Below are 10222 nucleotides of genomic sequence, written 5' to 3' on the forward strand. Positions count from 1 at the left end.
AGTTACACAGTACTTGATCAGGGGTGCTGGGCAATGCAGTGTGTGCGTATGTAGCTGTCACAGCCCTGGGTTGGACACACACAGAACTGCCCCACTCGGATCCCACGTGCCAAACCTGTCTCTCCCTACACTTCTATTAACTTGTGAAAATGGACTGATGTGGCCAACCTGCAGCAATTTCTGTGGATTAACACTATATCTCCCCCAGTTCTCCCACTACTGAACAGAGCCTTCCCCAGTGCTCCAGGTTGGGTTTTACAGTCCTCCTTTCCACAGAGGCACAGTACCTGGAAGTAAGTTGATGCTCAGACTTCCTAACAGTTTCCCAAAAGATTTGGATATAGTAAGAACAAGAAGTAAATACCTATATAACATCAGAGCCCCTCTGCTTTATTCTGCTTACTGCTTTTGGACATTGATCAAGACTAAAGGCACTGGTCTCCAACACATCATTCCAGGGGTTTTATTAGGTGACTCCCTCATCGGCTTTGTGAAGAAGCTGAAGCGCATCTCCAGGTGATCGCTGACTGAGCAGCCTGCATCTCACACTGTGCAGTGCAGGCACTTCCAAAAAGCCTGGGCAGTTTCCTCACCAAACTAAGGCAGACAGGGCCATCAGCCCCAGATTCCAGCCTGTAGAAAACTCAGTTGCACAAAATATCTTTTAAAATCACTCAGCTTTGCCCGTGTTTTCCACAAGGCCATCTCTGCTGTTTATGAGGAGGTGCTAAGGAAAAACTAGTTTAATTTTACTTGTTACTGAAGTGGTACCTGGATTGTCAAAGCATTACATCGAGTTCACCCCTGGTCTGAATTAAAAAGGAAAAAAGAAGATGATATAAGGATTACCAATATGTGAGTTGTGGTTTTGCAGAGCTCAGTGTACATCCGTATGTAGCAAACATGATACTTTACTTGCAAGCTGAGCCCTGAGCATCTCACAGGACATTAATGCAAAAGCAGGAGAAATCTAATCTTAATCTTCTGGAGACCAAAACACTGATATAACATGTCATGCCCTGTCATCACCTGTTGCTCAGGGTTGAGATATTCCCCGTGTCGGGAGGAGACTGTGAATGAGGAGTGCATTTTGATGACTGCAGAGGAGGGGAACTGGTGAGGATGCTTCTATTTTACAGTGTATAAAACACGCCTGACCTGAGGCAGCCGATCGGCAGAGGCAGCCTGAGGTGCGTGCACTGAAAACATCTCCTTTTGAGCTACTGACACATTTAGCAGCTGTCAGTCAAGGAGGAGAGCTGATCCTCTCTTAAGCAGACCTCCTCACCACCTATTGTTGCAAAGGCCTAAACCGTGGCTCCTTCTTCAGCATTCTCTTGTCCCAGATCGAGCATCTCTTTCAGCTTCATTTTCTCCTTACATTCCTCTTTTCATCCTTTGTATGTGGCTGCCTCGCTCCCACCTGCCGCCTCCCCGGTGCCACCTGCTCGCCTCTCCTCACTTAGTCTCCTTTGTTTCTGCTCCTTGGGGGAAGGCAGCACCATGAGCACATTGTCCCAGGTTGCTCCCCCTAAGGCTTACTTACTCTGCTCATTACTGCAACCGCAGCCTTCCCTTGCATCACCAGGACCACTGACAAAAACAAAGCCAGAAACTAAGGGGGGAAGCAAGGAGCCAGCAGGCAGGGTGCTAGCACACCGGCACCAGAGCAGAAACAGGGACACAAGCCAAGGAGGAGATGGTGGGCTTCAAGGACAACCATAGCAGAGGCAGGTTCTACATCTACAGAGGGAAACATACAGAAGCAGAAGTTAGCGAAAGAGTCACAACATCTTTTTTTCATAACCAAACATCCATCTTGCCATTAAATTCCACTAGCAGCTCGGTCTTCAGCTGGAAAAGCGGGGCTCAAGTGCTCCTTTCACCTATACTTTGTTGAGCATCATTGGATTGTGAAGTCTTCTGGGTATGGTTCATGCTTTGGCACAACTGCGAGACAGAGACTGTTGGCACCACTGCTGTGCAAATTATTAGTATCTACATTATTAGTATTTCTAGTACTGTTGTTAATAATAGTAGCAACCTAATACAATGTTTTCTCTGATGTCTGGGAAACAGGGACTCCACTCCTATGGATTTTATGCCAGGGATTGGGAATTACAGTTCTCATATGCACAAGATTGCTGTTAAAGCCATAATAAACTGCATCAAATCAGGCATTTCAGACTAGAGCATCAATGCGGTATCAAATGGGTGCCTTCACTGGGCTTGGCTGGGGACTGGGCTGGGCATGGCGTATCTTCATGTGAAACAAGATTTGGCACCAAACTCACACAAAATCCCCCTGAGCATTCCTGTGCTCAGTGCACATCTCCAGAGAGCTGTGGGTACAAGAGTAGCACTGCATCGCTGGTACAGCCTCTTACCTCCATCCCTGGTACGGCCTCTTATCTCCAGCCCTGGTACACCCTCTTACCTGCATCCCTGGTATGGCCTCTTATCTCCATCCCTCGTATGGCTTCTTACTACCACCCCTTGATCCCCGAAGGGGTTTTCAGTAGGGCTGAATCTCTTGGATTTCTCCAGGCACCGGCTGCCTCTCTTCTGCACCATTGCACCCGCAGGTCTCACGGCTCATCACAGACCAGAAGAAACCAGCACAACAAACGCAGCTTCGCAAACACATTCGGGCAGCAGAGCGGCTGCAGCCGCTCCTGGCGCCCCGTCCCCAGGGCAGGAGCCCGGCCGGGCCCTTCCTTGCCCGGCCCCGGTCCGGGGGCTCCGGCGTGGCGGGTCCCCGGGCCGGTCCCTGGCGGTGGCGCTGCGCCCTCGCTGGTCCCGCCGGGTGCTGCAAACCCGCCCGGGTTTGGGTTTCTGGCGGCGGGGAGTTAACGGGGGAAGAGCACACACAGCGGCTGCGCTCGGCAGATTTCAGAGCAGAGAAACTTAGAAAGGGTCATCGCTCCTCCATCCAGGACTAAAGAGCTGTGCATAAGCCCTTCTCTGCTTTGCAGGGAACCTCGTGGGGCTGAAAACACCTCTGTTTCTCTATAAAGGGCTAGGCTAGCGTTTGCTTCTCTCCAAATCACAGTGCTTTTGCAGCCTCGTTGCACACGGCTGTGAGAGAGAAATGCCACACAGGGAAGTTCTGAATGTGCCATGGCAATAGAGAGGCTGCTGGGAGGCACCCTGCCTGCACCAGTGTCACATCAGCACAGTGGTGGCCTCAGTGACACCTCTGTGTCCTCCGCCAGCGCCTGCAACAGCTCCTGCAAAACTTCCCAGGAGCAAACTGGAAACTCACCACAATATTAAGCCTCAAAAGACTCTCAAGCCTCAGTGAAATGTTGTTAGCAAATGACCTGCTGTAAAGTGGTGCCACTCGTGCAGTGACCAGTGCAGGGAATTTCACCCAGAGCAAACAGCAGCACCAGAGTATGGGCTCACACTAAGAGAGGGCAGCACAGAAAGGGCTGCTGGAGGAGTTGGTAACATTACCTGGTAGCAGAAACTACGAACACAATGAGAAAAATTAAATTGCAATGCACCACAGTGTCCAGTTCTCTCTAGTGAATAAGACAGAAGCCCTTCTGTTTGAAATCTTAAAAAGTGGACCTGAGAAATCAGCAGAAGCCACATTTCCATCAGGCAGCTCTGCTCTGGGGCTGCAGCTTGAAGTTTGGGCCTGAGGATTTCCTGACCTAGAGAAAGTCAAGAGCCCCCTCCATTCCTGGAGCAGCTTTCTCTTGCACAGAGTGCATAAACCCTGCCTACACACAGCGTATCCCCGTGATTCTGGGTAGTGAGCAGAGCCCAGCAGAAGAACTGAAGGGCTCTGAGCGAGGGGGCTCGGCGAGTCTCATTTAATTACAGTGTGGTGCTGGCTCTGCTCGCCCCACCCACATGCCATTTCACGCCTGATTTCTTCTCTGATTTCTTTGGGGAAAGAGAGGGAATTCGAGTGCATGTAATTTGGGTTAACAAGACGCATTATATGCAGCCTCATTCTTGTAAAAACTTTCACAGGGAAATCACCCAGCCCATGGAGAGAAAAAATTCTCTCCTTATTGTAATTTTTCCAAGGCTAATCAAACTCTCACCATTATCCTATTGATCACAGGGAAGGTTTGATTTTCTACCGGTTGCCTAGTTAAGGTACAGTAGCTGTTGCTTGGCTTACTACATGCTGTGAGTACAACAGAGATCAACCCTCCATTTCTATGCTCCTTTTTGTCCCTTTCCTAGACCCCTTTTCCTTCAAAGCTCACCTGCCTTTTGCTTTTGTGGTGTTCTACCTGCCTTTCGCCTTCTCCTGTATCCATTGAGCAACAAAAGGTGAGAAGCTGGGTTTCTACAATTAAAACTGCCAGAATAAGAATGAGAAAAAGCAAAAATCCCAAACAGGTTTGAAAACAGGAGGCAAAGGAAAAGGTGGATCTGAATGAGGCATCCCCCAACAACATGGACAAAAGGGCTCTGTGCCCAGTACCTGTGGACATTATTAGCATAACCTCCTTCCAGCTTGGACCAGAAATTGTAAGGTTTGAGCCCTTCGTGGTGGTGTGTGCCCAGGACTGTCACTGAATGCACAGCATCTGATCCTGCCATTACTGCCATATGCTTTATAGTCACCAAAGCTTGTCTTCCTGTGTGAGGAAAGGCATCAGTCTCCGTTTCAAGGTGCAGTTCCCGTCCCTCTGGGGGACAGCAGCCGTGTGTCAGTGCACAGCAAGGAGGCAGGGAACAGCTACACAAGAGCAGCATGCTGGAGAAAGGTGCAGGCTTTGCTTTGCCTTCCTGTGCAAGGGTTTCTTTGGATGTGTTTTGTGTCCCTTCAAGTCACTTGGGAGTTTAGGAGAGCCATAGAGAATAGCTTTTTCTGTCATTATTTGATAACCAATACAGTTCCCTTTGACCCTCTCCCCTCTTCCCAAAAAAGAAAGACCAGCTCAGCATTGTGTTATTTTTCAAAGCCTTTACAAATTAAGACAGTAACATGGAAATCCTTGTTGGGTTTCAGTTCATACTTCCTCCCATGCTGGGCTGAAACGGGGATTCTTTTGTGATGGCTGTGCTGCTTATTTTTTTTAAACCTCCTGAATTTGGCACACTGCCCTACTTTATTTTCTTTGCATTCTCTAGTGCTGCTCCCATTGGGAGGCTCATTCGCTTCTAATGCATGGTGTTATCTTTTGCAAGTTGAACTCTAAATCCCTGTGTTGTTTTTCCTTGCTTGTTATTCAGGTGCAGGGAATGTTAATGATGTCTCTTTGGCTGGTGGATGCTCTGGCTATGTGGCTTTAATTATTTTTATTAATGTGTTTTATAAAGTAAATTACAGATAAATGTAGATTTTAACTACAGCTTAGAGAAGGCACATCTGTGAGACTTCACAGTCTTTCATTTATGGGTGAAATGCACAATAACATCTTCCACAGCAAGAGGATGTTCACAGGTGTGAATGGGAGAAGCTTTACTGAAGCAAAAGCTCCAAAACTAGAAACTGACACCAGATACACAGAGGTTCAGAGAAGGGGAGAGGGAAGGGATCTGCAAACTAACATGTGCTCAGGGTCAGTGAGCTCTGCTGCTCTGCACACAGCTGCCCATGCCAAGGGGGAAACTTCCTTTTACAGCACTCAGCAGTCCTCGTCTGTAGTTGTTGGACAATCCTCAAATTAGAGACCTCATAAAGACAAGACCCACATTCTGTACTTGTCACTGATTCAAGATTCCCTAAAACCCCCCTAAAACTTCTCAGGGACTCAGGAAAGCAGGCTGTGGTGGGGTTTTCATGGTAGGGCTTGCTCACAGAGATATCTGAACTGTCCTTGCCCCGGCTGCCATTCGTGAGCCTGTGGCCTAAGTCTGCAGGCGCCAGAGCACCTTGTTATGGCTGCAGCCGCCACTGTTTATGTTGTTCAGCCGATTCAGTCTCTTGTTGCAGCACCAGACCTCCTGGGAGACCTTGATGCATTGAGCTGGGGAAGTTGTGCAGCCTCCAAGCACCATTAGATGAGGAAACATCGACTGGCACTATGCAAAAGTAGGGTCAGCAGAGGGTAAAGGTCATTGGGGTCCTCTGTGGACACCCGTCCCTCCCCACACATTTCCCACAGCCCCCATGCTCTCTGTGCTCCCCCTGGCTGGCAGCACTAATCCCTGCTGGGCAGGATTTGCAGTAGGTCTTTCCAAAGACCCCATGGGCTCCAGCCATCATTCAGCTTTGGTGCCAAAGCAGATGGGAGGAGGAGTAAGGGACCTGTTGTGGCTGGTGCCGGTGCAGCCCTGTGGCTTCATGGTCCCTGGTGGTAAATCCCTGCCTGGGTGATGTGCATGGCTCAGGGAGCTCTGGGCTTGCTGCGAGGACAGATCTGCCTTCCCCAGAGCGATGCCTGGGCTGAGGAGGGAGAAGGAGAAACATGTATTGGCATGGAGAGAGGCTGAATTTCTCTGAGTAGTCTGCACTGAACTAGGATTAAAGGATTTAGTAAAGGAAAATACGTACTAGTGTCTGTAGTTGTCTGTTTTCTATTGAACCGAGAGTCCCATGTGAGCCATGAGGTAAGTAAGCAGTAAAATCATCCAACAATGCCTTGAAAACAGTTCTGTCTCTAAACACTGCATCTCTCGGGCACTGGTTGTGTTCAGAACGACTTTCTTCATCCCACGAGGCCGAGTTACCTTGGACAACACACAGCCACTGCCAAAAATAAATAAAGCTGGGTGGTGCTTGAGTCATTGATGCAATGAGAGGCTGCGAGGCTGGAAAACAAGCTGATGGATTTAACACGGGCAAAATCTCCAGGCCGTTCTCTCCTTCCTCAGCACTTGCCCTTCATTTCTATGCAAGAGACATTGTCGGTTTGGGGGATTCTTACCAGGAGCTTGTGAGAGAAATGTTGAAAAGGGATTTTTCCAGGTTGCCTTTTCCGTCTTCCTGCTGCATTAGCTGCAGGTGGTGAAGCTGCTGTTTCGGCATTTCTTCTTCAAAAGCTACATCACGTAATATCACTGAGATCACAAGGAGATGAGGAGAAAAATGGCCCTATAGGATTTTTGTTAAAAAAGGATCCATCCATAAAAGATGAAAGGTTAAATTGCTTTTAGAAACACAGCAGCGTTTAAACAGGTGAAGATCTCGGAAACGGAGTTTGGATTCAATAAAGTAGCCATGCAGAAGGGCAGAAGGCGGCCTTTCTTTGGAGGGAAATGTCACACTTTAGTGTTAATAAAATGTCTAGTGGTATAATAATAATGATAGCAATCAGGAGCCTTTATTTTTCACCTGGCAGGGCTGGTTCATGCGTGTTTTTTCAAAGCTACCTGCAATTCAGGGAAGAACAAAAAAAGAATCAGGCATGAATTGACTGAAAAATATCACAGTGGAAGAGAAGAGAGCCAGACCAGCCCAAGACACCTGCATGTTACTGGGGAGATAAAGAGTGCTGCTCCCAGGTGGCAGGACGTTTTCTTCCTCAGCCTTTTAGATATTGCCTCTTCGCAGCTGTGTTGTAAAGACATCGCAGGAGATTTACAATCCTAAAAGAACATACAATGAAAATGTCAAAAGGAAAAGGCAATTGCAAACAATAGTTTTGCTCTGGACTGGCCCCCTCTACACTCTCCTTAGCAGTGATGTATCACAAAGGCAATGAGCACACAGCGTTAGCTACTCTTGCATCTCTTGTATATTTGTTAGGTTTCATGTGCCAGAACTTGGTGGAACAAAACTTGTTCTCCATCTATGTAGATGTCACTTAAAACTTTCTGTGGAAAGAGAGGAAGAGTGGGAAACGCTGGTCTTTTAGGGGCAGACAGTGACACGAGAGAAACTAATACATAACACACCAAAAGGTGATAGAGGTAAAAACACCTATGGTTAGTGGGGTGTGCATAGGCTGATACATACCTGTGAACCAGGGAGATAAGAGAATCTGTAAGCCCAGCCCAGCCAAGCAGGCTCCCAGTCTGGGCCTGTACCTGGGCCTGTACCAGACCCACATCTCCACAAAGCCCCAGTGCGCAGCAGCGTGCTTCAGCCCTCACTTGTGGGGAGGGAAAGCAGTGTGGAGGGGAGCCAGGTCCCCCTGCGCCATATCCCTGCCCGGGTGATGGGATGTGGAGCATGCTGCTGCTGCCAGCACCCCCTGCTCAGCCTCAGCACAGCCAGAACCATCAGCCTGAGCTTGTGCGGGGCTCAGCAGAGCTGGGGCTGAGCACTGTCAGGGTGGCTTCAAACTGTCACTCCTGACAGCGAGAACCCTGGTGTGCCACAGTGCTGTTTGCGGTCGTGTCAGGAACAGCACGAGGCTGCACGGGATGAGTAGCAAGAGCAAAGCTCCTCTGAAATGTATCTGACACATGTTTGGCAAGTGTAGAGCTTGCCAGCTCTGCAGTGCTCAGATGCTCTGGAGCTCAGTGCCAGAGCGCACATCTGGAAGGATGAGACTGCTGTCTTGCAGAGAACTAATAGGCTGCAGGGACTTTTCTGCTATAAACTGCTCTTTGCCTTGTGCAGCAGCTGGCTGGGTAAGCTGTAGCATTAATATTAACTTCAGCGAGGCTCACACTGGAGATGATATACTCCAACCCCAGGAGCCAAGTCTGTTGAGCAGTGCTTGCAAGATACAGCCACAAGCACTCACTCCAGTGTTTACTTTAAGAGATTCCTCGACTGTAGATTTGCTGCTCATGCTGGCCCACAGTGTGTGCTGATGGGGAAGGTGCCAGCTCTTGTCAGTCACTAGTGTTGTCATGAATTAGCAGGGGCCACACAGGGTACAGCCATACGTGTCAGCCTTGTGAATGAGCACTGGAGCAAGATGCGAAAATGTGAGGTCCTGCTAAGACAAAGTATCAGAGAGAAAAGGAGCTCCCTTGGCACAGGAGCTTGTGGGTCCTGCTCATCCAGCATGTCTAAAGCATGAGCAGCCTTCCCCTGAGCCCCCATGGGGTTGCTCTTCTGGGCCCTGATGACAGCATTGCTCCTGCAGCAGCTGTGAACACGGAAACGCCAGTAACTGATAGAACTGAATTAATCCATGGTCCTGCAGTACGTCAGGCACGGCCCTTAGCAGCAGCAGCAGCCAGGCCAGGCCGCAGAGGGGAGGAGAATGGGTAGGATTTTGCACAGTTTTCCCTGGGATCCAAAGCCCACATCCTGCCATCCCTTGCATGGGAGCTGGGTGAGTTTGGCTCCAGTGAAAAGCACCAGCTCACATGCTTTGGGGAGTAGCTCTCTGGGATTCTGAGGGTCTGCTGGAGTGGCACCGGTTCTGTTTTACCCAGGCAGCAGCTGGGCATGGTGACACTGGTAACCACTTTTCTAGATACCCAGGCAGTTGTGATTTTGCCCTAGACATTATGACCTCAGATGGTTTCCATACAAACAAATGCCCATTATTTTTATTGTGCAGTTTAACCAAAATTCTTAACAGCATGTATTTCCTTATTTACATTTAAGAAAATATCCCAAACTGGACATCAGCCATTTGTGGTGAAAGGTTCACAAAGACCTGTTTGCTCTCTCAACTAAAATCCTTTGCTCAGAAAAGTGTTTGTTTGCATGATAGAGCTACTTCTGTCATACGGAGCTGGAGGCTTTTGGGAATATTTTGGCCTGGTGCCCCAGAACACATAGCCCCTATTGAGATTTACAGCCAGTTAAGCTCTAAATATGTTTCTGTGACAAGCTGACTCACCAGTTTCTTCCACCCCTCCGGCTCTGCTTTTACCAACTTGCATGATTTTGCCACATGCCTTTGGACAATCACTGTTTTTTCTTAAAGCCCAGCTGCTGGAGTCAAGGCACTGTGTGAGGAATCGGAGTTTGAACTTGAGATACCAGGAAAAAAGATCCCAGCACTTACTCTTGCTTTGAAATTGTTGGTGTTTAGTCCCCGAGTTATGCTTTTGGATGGTAGTGACTGAAACGACTGTGAATGTATCAGTTTTAAAAGCACTTATTTATAACCATAAAAGTCTCTCAGGAATGGTTTCAAGAAGGGCACAGGTAGCACCATGCTTACGGGAAGTTCACCAGCTTTTTAGAGAGAACACGCAGCTGCAGAACTTACAGCCTGTGACCATTGCAGCTGCTGGCTTGGAGGAAGACAGGGCAAATGGTCATCTTACCTTTAGACGCTCCTGTGGATTCAAGCTAAGCCCAGCAATGTTCATTTCCTGTAGTTTGCAAAATGATTTTTGCCAAAACATAATTGTTTTTCTGAACATCAGTAGCTGTCATTAGGGGAGCAGG

This window comes from Strigops habroptila, chromosome 15 (genome assembly GCF_004027225.2).
Source record: "Strigops habroptila isolate Jane chromosome 15, bStrHab1.2.pri, whole genome shotgun sequence".
NCBI lineage: Eukaryota > Metazoa > Chordata > Aves > Psittaciformes > Psittacidae > Strigops > Strigops habroptila.